Raw genomic sequence first — 11,690 nt, 5'->3', positions numbered from 1 at the left:
CCTAGAGTATGATCAACCATGTGATCGGGAGACATGTTCAAATATGTCTCAGTTTTCGTACCCTGGTACTCGGGTGCAATATTCCAGACGCTTTACTAACACTCTCCCGACTTGGAGAGTCAGCCCCTTTAACCTCCTGTTTGGCCCAGTTTGCAATTTCTGCGGAAGATGAACAGGAATAGCGAGAACCAATGAGAGACTAGCTGGAGGTGTCTGGACGGGCAAATTTAACTCTCATTTCCCACCAGGAAGAGGAATTAACCAAAGGCTCAGCGTGCCGTGCCGGAACCAGATTAGGGCCTGAAGCCATCATGCGGTGTTGCGGCCAGCTCACAAGAAAGCGAGTTGAAGAAAGGAGCTCAGGGACACTGTAATTCACAAACCTGCAGAGTTATAAATGACAGCTATCGTCCAAAAATAGACTGAAGTAAGGCTGCCAAGAGGACTTGAAAGCGGGGCAGAATTGCAGGAAACCGATTTCAGGAGGTAGACTGGAATTGCATTGAAAGCATAGGAAAAGAGGCAGAACGTCCACAATGATGCACTTGGCCAAAAAGGGCGTATGCGTTTTTTCCTGAATATATTCAGGAAAAAACGCATACGCCCTTTTTGGCCATCCAAGCAAGCTTGCAAAGGAAATCTGCACTACAATGAAGTCTCACTTCCCCCCGGTCAAAAGGGCCATCTGAAAAAAGTGTAAAATCCAGAAAGGCAGGACAGGCCATGGAGAACTGGGAGCCTTGTTATGCTGATGGGCGGGATGTAAATTGCCAACAACCACTGGGGAGAAGTGTATGGTGTTTCCTGAAACATCTAAAAAACAAAGCAACAGAGCCTAGGGCACTTCCACTTATGGTCCTATAGCTTAGGGAATTTAAAATCAAAAAGACACTGCCACCCCAAAGTTTGGAACAGCTCTGTTTACAAGAACCTCGTTTACAGTACAAGTTCAACATCGCAGAAAGTGAAAAATGGATAAAGAAGTTGTGGTATTTACTTAAAAAGCAATATCACTCAGCAATGAAATCTGTGTCATCAGGCCCTTAGCAGCACAATGAGTGGATTCAGGTATGATGATTCTAACTGAAATAAGTCACACAGAAAAAGAAACATCATAAGATATCAGTAATACACGGAATGTAAACTTGGCTACACAGGAACTGAATTACAGAACAGAACAGGGTCTCAAATTTAGAAAACCAACTTATGCTTGCTTAAGGGGAAAGGTGAGTTGGGGTGCTGCATAAAACCAGAGATTGAAATGAGCACAGATAAAGTTCCTTAAGCCAAATATGGAATAGACAAGAGCTACTCCTTGCTCAACGAAATGGACTCAACACCGCATATTAAACGCCTAAGAATGTACCTGACTAGTAAGTATCTTAAAACCTATGGATTGCTATGTCTCCGAAAGACAATCAAGCATGTGTACAGGGGCATAAACGCAGCAGTGATAGGATTGGAGAGGTTCGGTGAGCAAATGAAGACCCTTTGAAGTCATATTGCATGGTACCCATTCCACGGGTTTCAACTACCCAGGTTTTAGGTATTCTTCATTCAGCTAAAACATGCATGTGGAACCCAAGTATTATCAACCATGTGAACGGGAGACGTGTTCAAATATGTCTCAGTTTTCCTCCCCTGGTACTCGGGTGCAACATTCCAGACGCTTTACTAACACTCTCCCTACTTGGAGAGTCAGCGCCTTTAACCTCTTGTTTGGCCCAGTTTGCAATTTCTGCGGAAGATGAACAGGAATAGCGAGAACCAATGAGAGGCTAGCTGGAGGTGTCTGGACGGGCAAATTCAACTCTCATTTCCCACCAGGAAGAGGAATTAACCAAAGGCTCAGCGTGCCGTGCTGGAACCAGATTAGGGCCTGAAGCCATCCTGCGGTGTTGCGGCCAGGTCAAAAGAAAGCGAGTTGAAGAAAGGAGCTCAGGGGCACTGTAATTCACAAACCTGCAGAGTTATAAATGACAGCTATCGTCCAAAAATAGACTGAAGTAAGGCTGCCAAGAGGACTTGAAAGCGGGGCAGAATTGCAGGAAACCGATTTCAGGAGGTAGACTGGAATTGCATTGAAAGCATAGGAAAAGAGGCAGAACGTCCACAATGATGCACTTGGCCAAAAAGGGCGTATGCGTTTTTTCCTGAATATATTCAGGAAAAAACGCATACGCCCTTTTTGGCCAACCAAGCAAGCTTGCAAAGGAAATCTGCACTACAATGAAGTCTCACTTCCCCCCGGTCAAAAGGGCCATCTGAAAAAAGTGTAAAACCCAGAAAGGCAGGACAGGCCATGGAGAACTGGGAGCCTTGTTATGCTGATGGGCGGGATGTAAATTGTCAACAACCACACGGGAGAAGTGTATGGTGTTTACTGAAACATCTAAAAAACAAAGCAACAGAGCCTAGGGCACTTCCACTTATGGTCCTATAGCTTAGGGAATTTAAAATCAAAAAGACACAGCCACCCCAAAGTTTGGAACGGCTCTCTTTACAAGAACCTCATTTACAGTACAAGTTCAACATCGCAGAAAGTGAAAAATGGATAAAGAAGTTGTGGTATTTACTTAAAAAGCAATATCACTCAGCAATGAAATCTGTGTCATCAGGCCCTTAGCAGCACAATGAGTGGATTCAGGTATGATGATTCTAACTGAAATAAGTCACACAGAAAAAGAAACATCATAAGATATCAGTAATACACGGAATGTAAACTTGGCTACACAGGAACTGAATTACAGAACAGAACAGGGTCTCAAATTTAGAAAACCAACTTATGCTTGCTTAAGGGGAAAGGTGAGTTGGGGTGCTGCATAAAACCAGAGATTGAAATGAGCACAGATAAACTTCCTTAAGCCAAATATGGAATAGACAAGAGCTACTCCTTGCTCAACGAAATGGACTCAACACCGCATATTAAACGCCTAAGAATGTACCTGACTAGTAAGTATCTTAAAACCTATGGATTGCTATGTCTCCGAAAGAGAATCAAGCATGTGTACAGGGGCATAAACGCAGCAGTGATAGGATTGGAGAGGTTCGGTGAGCAAATGAAGACCCTTTGAAGTCATATTGCATGGTACCCATTACACGGGTCTTAACTCTCCAGGTTTAAGGTATTCTTCCTTCAGCTTAAACATGCATGTGGAACCCAGAGTATGATCAACCATGTGAACGGGAGACGTGTTCAAATATGTCTCAGTTTTCCTCCCCTGGTACTCGGGTGCAACATTCCAGACGCTTTACTAACACTCTCCCAACTTGGAGAGTCAGTCCCTTTAACCTCCTGTTTGGCCCAGTTTGCAATTTCTGCGGAAGATGAACAGGAATAGCAAGAACCAATGAGAGATTACATGTAGGAATCTGGACGGGCAAAGTTAACTCTCATTTCCCACCAGGAAGAGGAATTAACCAAAGGCTCAGCGTGCCGTGCCGGAATCAGATTAGGGCCTGAAGCCATCCTGCGGTGTTGCGGCCAGGTCACAAGAAAGCGAGTTGAAGAAAGGAGCTCAGGGGCACTGTAATTCACAAACCTGCAGAGTTATAAATGACAGCTATCGTCCAAAAATAGACTGAAGTAAGGCTGCCAAGAGGACTTGAAAGCGGGGCAGAATTGCAGGAAACCGATTTCAGGAGGTAGACTGGAATTGCATTGAAAGCATAGGAAAAGAGGCAGAACGTCCACAATGATGCACTTGGCCAAAAAGGGCGTATGCGTTTTTTCCTGAATATATTCAGGAAAAAACGCATACGCCCTTTTTGGCCAACCAAGCAAGCTTCCAAAGGAAATCTGCACTACAATGAAGTCTCACTTCCCCCCGGTCCAAAGGCCATCTGAAAAAAGTGTAAAATCCAGAAAGGCAACAGGCCATTGAGAACTGGGAGCCTTGTTATGCTGATGGGCGGGATGTAAATTGCCAACAGACACTCAGGAGAAGTGTATGGTGTTTCCTGAAACATCTAAAAAACAAAGCAACAGAACCTAGGGCACTTCCACTTATGGTCCTATAGCTTAGGGAAATTAAAATCAAAAAGACACAGCCACCCCAAAGTTTGGAACGGCTCTGTTTACAAGAACCTCGTTTACAGTACAAGTTCAACATCGCAGAAAGTGAAAAATGGATAAAGAAGTTGTGGTATTTACTTACAAAGCAATATCACTCAGCAATGAAATCTGTGTCATCAGGCCCTTAACAGCACAATGAGTGGATTCAGGTATGATGATTCTAACTGAAATAAGTCACACAGAAAAAGAAACATCATAAGATATCACTAATACACGGAATGTAAACTTGGCTACACAGGAACTGCATTCCAAAACAGAACAGGGTCTCAAATTTAGAAAACCAACTTATGCTTGCTTAAGGGGAAAGGTGAGTTGGGGTGCTGCATAAAACCAGAGATTGAAATGAGCACAGATAAAGTTCCTTAAGCCAAATATGGAATAGACAAGAGCTACTCCTTGCTCAACGAAATGGACTCAAAACCCCATATTAAACGCCTAAGAATGTACCTGACAAGTAAGTATCTTAAAACCTATGGATTGCTATGTCTCCAAAAGAGAATCAAGCGTGTGTACAGGGGCATAAACGCAGCAGTGATAGGATTGGAGAGGTTCGGTGAGCAAATGAAGACCCTTTGAAGTCATATTGCATGGTACCCATTACACGGGTCTCAAATCTCCAGGTTTAAGGTATTCTTCCTTCAGCTAAAACATGCATGTGGAACCCAGAGTATGATCAACCATGTGAACGGGAGACGTGTTCAAATATGTCTCAGTTTTCCTCCCCTGGTACTCGGGTGCAACATTCCAGACGCTTTACTAACACTCTCCCGACTTGGAGAGTCAGTCCCTTTAACCTCCTGTTTGGCCCAGTTTGCAATTTCTGCGGAAGATGAACAGGAATAGCGAGAACCAATGAGAGGCTAGCTGGAGGTGTCTGGACGGGCAAATTTAACTCTCATTTCCCACCAGGAAGAGGAATTAACCAAAGGCTCAGCATGCCGGGCCAGAACCAGATTAGGGCCTGAAGCCATCCTGCGGTGTTGCGGCCAGGTCACAAGAAAGCGAGTTGAAGAAAGGAGCTCAGGGGCACTGTAATTCACAAACCTGCAGAGTTATAAATGACAGCTATCGTCCAAAAATAGACTGAAGTAAGGCTGCCAAGAGGACTTGAAAGCGGGGCAGAATTGCAGGAAACCGATTTCAGGAGGTAGACTGGAATTGCATTGAAAGCATAGGAAAAGAGGCAGAACGTCCACAATGATGCACTTGGCCAAAAAGGGCGTATGCGTTTTTTCCTGAATATATTCAGGAAAAAACGCATACGCCCGTTTTGGCCAACCAAGCAAGCTTCCAAAGGAAATCTGCACTACAATGAAGTCTCACTTCCCCCCGGTCCAAAGGCCATCTGAAAAAAGTGTAAAATCCAGAAAGGCAACAGGCCATTGAGAACTGGGAGCCTTGTTATGCTGATGGGCGGGATGTAAATTGCCAACAGACACTCAGGAGAAGTGTATGGTGTTTCCTGAAACATCTAAAAAACAAAGCAACAGAACCTAGGGCACTTCCACTTATGGTCCTATAGCTTAGGGAAATTAAAATCAAAAAGACACAGCCACCCCAAAGTTTGGAACGGCTCTGTTTACAAGAACCTCGTTTACAGTACAAGTTCAACATCGCAGAAAGTGAAAAATGGATAAAGAAGTTGTGGTATTCACTTACAAAGCAATATCACTCAGCAATGAAATCTATGTCATCAGGCCCTTAGCAGCACAATGAGTGGATTCAGGTACGATGATTCTAACTGAAATAAGTCACACAGAAAAAGAAACATCATAAGATATCACTAATACACGGAATGTAAACTTGGCTACACAGGAACTGCATTCCAAAACAGAACAGGGTCTCAAATTTAGAAAACCAACTTATGCTTGCTTAAGGGGAAAGGTGAGTTGGGGTGCTGCATAAAACCAGAGATTGAAATGAGCACAGATAAAGTTCCTTAAGCCAAATATGGAATAGACAAGAGCTACTCCTTGCTCAACGAAATGGACTCAAAACCCCATATTAAACGCCTAAGAATGTACCTGACTAGTAAGTATCTTAAAACCTATGGATTGCTATGTCTCCAAAAGAGAATCAAGCGTGTGTACAGGGGCATAAACGCAGCAGTGATAGGATTGGAGAGGTTCGGTGAGCAAATGAAGACCCTTTGAAGTCATATTGCATGGTACCCATTACACGGGTCTCAACTCTCCAGGTTTAAGGTATTCTTCCTTCAGCTAAAACATGCATGTGGAACCCAGAGTATGATCAACCATGTGAACGGGAGACGTGTTCAAATATGTCTCAGTTTTCCTCCCCTGGTACTCGGGTGCAACATTCCAGACGCTTTACTAACACTCTCCCGACTTGGAGAGTCAGTCCCTTTAACCTCCTGTTTGGCCCAGTTTGCAATTTCTGCGGAAGATGAACAGGAATAGCGAGAACCAATGAGAGGCTAGCTGGAGGTGTCTGGACGGGCAAATTCAACTCTCATTTCCCACCAGGAAGAGGAATTAACCAAAGGCTCAGCATGCCGGGCCGGAACCAGATTAGGGCCTGAAGCCATCCTGCGGTGTTGCGGCCAGGTCACAAGAAAGCGAGTTGAAGAAAGGAGCTCAGGGGCACTGTAATTCACAAACCTGCAGAGTTATAAATGACAGCTATCGTCCAAAAATAGACTGAAGTAAGGCTGCCAAGAGGACTTGAAAGCGGGGCAGAATTGCAGGAAACCGATTTCAGGAGGTAGACTGGAATTGCATTGAAAGCATAGGAAAAGAGGCAGAACGTCCACAATGATGCACTTGGCCAAAAAGGGCGTATGCGTTTTTTCCTGAATATATTCAGGAAAAAACGCATACGCCCTTTTTGGCCAACCAAGCAAGCTTGCAAAGGAAATCTGCACTACAATGAAGTCTCACTTCCCCCCGGTCAAAAGGGCCATCTGAAAAAAGTGTAAAATCCAGAAAGGCAGGACAGGCCATGGAGAACTGGGAGCCTTGTTATGCTGATGGGCGGGATGTAATTTGCCAACCACCACTCGGGAGAAGTGTATGGTGTTTCCTGAAACATCTAAAAAACAAAGCAACAGAACCTAGGGCACTTCCACTTATGGTCCTATAGCTTAGGGAAATTAAAATGAAAAAGACACAGCCACCCCAAAGTTTGGAACGGCTCTGTTTACAAGAACCTCGTTTACAGTACAAGTTCAACATCGCAGAAAGTGAAAAATGGATAAAGAAGTTGTGGTATTTACTTACAAAGCAATATCACTCAGCAATGAAATCTGTGTCATCAGGCCCTTAGCAGCACAATGAGTGGATTCAGGTATGATGATTCTAACTGAAATAAGTCACACAGAAAAAGAAACATCATAAGATATCACTAATACACGGAATGTAAACTTGGCTACACAGGAACTGAATTACAGAACAGAACAGGGTCTCAAATTTAGAAAACCAACTTATGCTTGCTTAAGGGGAAAGGTGAGTTGGGGTGCTGCATAAAACCAGAGATTGAAATGAGCACAGATAAAGTTCCTTAAGCCAAATATGGAATAGACAAGAGCTACTCCTTGCTCAACGAAATGGACTCAAAACCCCATATTAAACGCCTAAGAATGTACCTGACTAGTAAGTATCTTAAAACCTATGGATTGCTATGTCTCCAAAAGAGAATCAAGCGTGTGTACAGGGGCATAAACGCAGCAGTGATAGGATTGGAGAGGTTCGGTGAGCAAATGAAGACCCTTTGAAGTCATATTGCATGGTACCCATTACACGGGTCTCAACTCTCCAGGTTTAAGGTATTCTTCCTTCAGCTAAAACATGCATGTGGAACCCAGAGTATGATCAACCATGTGAAGGGGAGACGTGTTCAAATATGTCTCAGTTTTCCTCCCCTGGTACTCGGGTGCAACATTCCAGACGCTTTACTAACACTCTCCCGACTTGGAGAGTCAGTCCCTTTAACCTCCTGTTTGGCCCAGTTTGCAATTTCTGTGGAAGATGAACAGGAATAGCAAGAACCAATGAGAGGCTAGCTGGAGGTGTCTGGACGGGCAAATTCAACTCTCATTTCCCACCAGGAAGAGGAATTAACCAAAGGCTCAGCATGCCGGGCCGGAACCAGATTAGGGCCTGAAGCCATCCTGCGGTGTTGCGGCCAGGTCACAAGAAAGCGAGTTGAAGAAAGGAGCTCAGGGGCACTGTAATTCACAAACCTGCAGAGTTATAAATGACAGCTATCGTCCAAAAATAGACTGAAGTAAGGCTGCCAAGAGGACTTGAAAGCGGGGCAGAATTGCAGGAAACCGATTTCAGGAGGTAGACTGGAATTGCATTGAAAGCATAGGAAAAGAGGCAGAAGGTCCACAATGATGCACTTGGCCAAAAAGGGCGTATGCGTTTTTTCCTGAATATATTCAGGAAAAAACGCATACGCCCTTTTTGGCCAACCAAGCAAGCTTGCAAAGGAAATCTGCACTACAATGAAGTCTCACTTCCCCCCGGTCAAAAGGGCCATCTGAAAAAAGGGTAAAATCCAGAAAGGCAGGACAGGCCATGGAGAACTGGGAGCCTTGTTATGCTGATGGGCAGGATGTAAATTGCCAAGAACCACTTGGGAGAAGTGTATGGTGTTTCCTGAAACAACTAAAAAACAAAGCAACAGAACCTAGGGCACTTCAACTTATGGTCCTATAGCTTAGGGAAATTAAAATGAAAAAGACACAGCCACCCCAAAGTTTGGAACGGCTCTGTTTACAAGAACCTCGTTTACAGTACAAGTTCAACATCGCAGAAAGTGAAAAATGGATAAAGAAGTTCTGGTATTTACTTACAAAGCAATATCACTCAGCAATGAAATCTGTGTCATCAGGCCCTTAGCAGCACAATGAGTGGATTCAGGTATGATGATTCTAACTGAAATAAGTCACACAGAAAAAGAAACATCATAAGATATCACTAATACACGGAATGTAAACTTGGCTACACAGGAACTGCATTCCAAAACAGAACAGGGTCTCAAATTTAGAAAACCAACTTATGCTTGCTTAAGGGGAAAGGTGAGTTGGGGTGCTGCATAAAACCAGAGATTGAAATGAGCACAGATAAAGTTCCTTAAGCCAAATATGGAATAGACAAGAGCTACTCCTTGCTCAACGAAATGGACTCAAAACCCCGTATTAAACGCCTAAGAATGTACCTGACAAGTAAGTATCTTAAAACCTATGGATTGCTATGTCTCCAAAAGAGAATCAAGCGTGTGTACAGGGGCATAAACGCAGCAGTGATAGGATTGGAGAGGTTCGGTGAGCAAATGAAGACCCTTTGAAGTCATATTGCATGGTACCCATTACACGGGTCTCATCTACCCAGGTTTAAGGTATTCTTCCTTCAGCTAAAACATGCATGTGGAACCTAGAGTATGATCAACCATGTGATCGGGAGACGTGTTCAAATATGTCTCAGTTTTCGTACCCTGGTACTCGGGTGCAACATTCCAGATGCTTTACTAACACTCTCCCGACTTGGAGAGTCAGTCCCTTTAACCTCCTGTTTGGCCCAGTTTGCAATTTCTGCGGAAGATGAACAGGAATAGCGAGAACCAATGAGAGACTAGCTGGAGGTGTCTGGACGGGCAAATTTAACTCTCATTTCCCACCAGGAAGAGGAATTAACCAAAGGCTCAGCGTGCCGTGCCGGAACCAGATTAGGGCCTGAAGCCATCCTGCGGTGTTGCGGCCAGCTCACAAGAAAGCGAGTTGAAGAAAGGAGCTCAGGGGCACTGTAATTCACAAACCTGCAGAGTTATAAATGACAGCTATCGTCCAAAAATAGACTGAAGTAAGGCTGCCAAGAGGACTTGAAAGCGGGGCAGAATTACAGGAAACCGATTTCAGGAGGTAGACTGGAATTGCATTGAAAGCATAGGAAAAGAGGCAGAACGTCCACAATGATGTACTTGGCCAAAAAGGGCGTATGCGTTTTTTCCTGAATATATTCAGGAAAAAACGCATACGCCCTTTTTGGCCAACCCAGCAAGCTTGCAAAGGAAATCTGCACTACAATGAAGTCTCACTTCCCCCCGGTCAAAAGGGCCATCTGAAAAAAGTGTAAAATCCAGAAAGGCAGGACAGGCCATGGAGAACTGGGAGCCTTGTTATGCTGATGGGCGGGATGTAAATTGCCAACAACCACTCGGGAGAAGTGTATGGTGTTTCCTGAAACATCTAAAAAACAAAGCAACAGAACCTAGGGCACTTCCACTTATGGTCCTATAGCTTAGGGAAATTAAAATGAAAAAGACACAGCCACCCCAAAGTTTGGAACGGCTCTGTTTACAAGAACCTCGTTTACAGTACAAGTTCAACATCGCAGAAAGTGAAAAATGGATAAAGAAGTTGTGGTATTTACTTACAAAGCAATATCACGCAGCAATGAAATCTGTGTCATCAGGCCCTTAGCAGCACAATGAGTGGATTCAGGTATGATGATTCTAACTGAAATAAGTCACACAGAAAAAGAAACATCATAAGATATCAGTAATACACGGAATGTAAACTTGGCTACACAGGAACTGAATTACAGAACAGAACAGGGTCTCAAATTTAGAAAAGCAACTTATGCTTGCTTAAGGGTAAAGGAGAGTTGGGGTGCAGCATAAAACCAGAGATTGAAATGAGCACAGATAAAGTTCCTTAAGCCAAATATGGAATAGACAAGAGCTACTCCTTGCTCAACGAAATGGACTCAACACCGCATATTAAACGCCTAAGAATGTACCTGACTAGTAAGTATCTTAAAACCTATGGATTGCTATGTCTCCAAAAGAGAATCAAGCATGTGTACAGGGGCATAAACGCAGCAGTGATAGGATTGGAGAGGTTCGGTGAGCAAATGAAGACCCTTTGAAGTCATATTGCATGGTACCCATTCCACGGGTTTCAACTACCCAGGTTTAAGGTATTCTTCCTTCAGCTAAAACATGCATGTGGAACCCAAGTATGATCAACCATGTGAACGGGAGACGTGTTCAAATATGTCTCAGTTTTCCTCCCCTGGTACTCGGGTGCAACATTCCAGACGCTTTACTGACACTCTCCCCACTTGGAGAGTCAGCGCCTTTAACCTCCTGTTTGGCCCAGTTTGCAATTTCTGCGGAAGATGAACAGGAATAGCGAGAACCAATGAGAGGCTAGCTGGAGGTGTCTGGACGGGCAAATTTAACTCTCATTTCCCACCAGGAAGAGGAAATAACCAAAGGCTCAGTGTGCCGTACCGGAACCAGATTAGGGCCTGAAGCCCTCCTGCGGTGTTGTGGCCAGCTCACAAGAAAACGAGTTGAAGAAAGGAGCTCAGGGGCACTGTAATTCACAAACCTGCAGAGTTATAAATGACAGCTATCGTCCAAAAATAGACTGAAGTAAGGCTGCCAAGAGGACTTGAAAGCGGGGCAGAATTGCAGGAAACCGATTTCAGGAGGTAGACTGGAATTGCATTGAAATCATAGGAAAGGAGGCCGAACGTCCACAATGATGCACTTGGCCAAAAAGGGCGTATGCGTTTTTTCCTGAATATATTCAGGAAAAAACGCATACGCCCTTTTTGGCCAACCAAGCAAGCTTGCAAAGGAA

General features: G+C 44.1%; 1 long non-coding RNA gene across 2 annotated transcripts in view; it reads right to left on the bottom strand.

The window, feature by feature from the left end:
* Window positions 1-998: 998 nt before the first annotated feature.
* The window catches only part of LOC307181356, a 372,277-nt gene continuing 361,585 nt past the window's right edge, over window positions 999-11,690 (bottom strand). For both annotated transcript variants that reach the window (XR_013826537.1, XR_013826538.1), the window contains exons 2-3: window positions 2,577-2,662; window positions 999-1,079 (exon numbers count right to left, since the gene is read on the bottom strand). This is a non-coding gene — a long non-coding RNA (uncharacterized lncRNA). The remainder of the gene's footprint in view (window positions 1,080-2,576; window positions 2,663-11,690) is intronic.

Source organism: Stenella coeruleoalba, assembly GCF_951394435.1.
Source record: "Stenella coeruleoalba genome assembly, contig: scaffold_141, whole genome shotgun sequence".
Classification (NCBI taxonomy): domain Eukaryota; kingdom Metazoa; phylum Chordata; class Mammalia; order Artiodactyla; family Delphinidae; genus Stenella; species Stenella coeruleoalba.
This window is presented reverse-complemented; position numbering and strand designations above follow the sequence as displayed.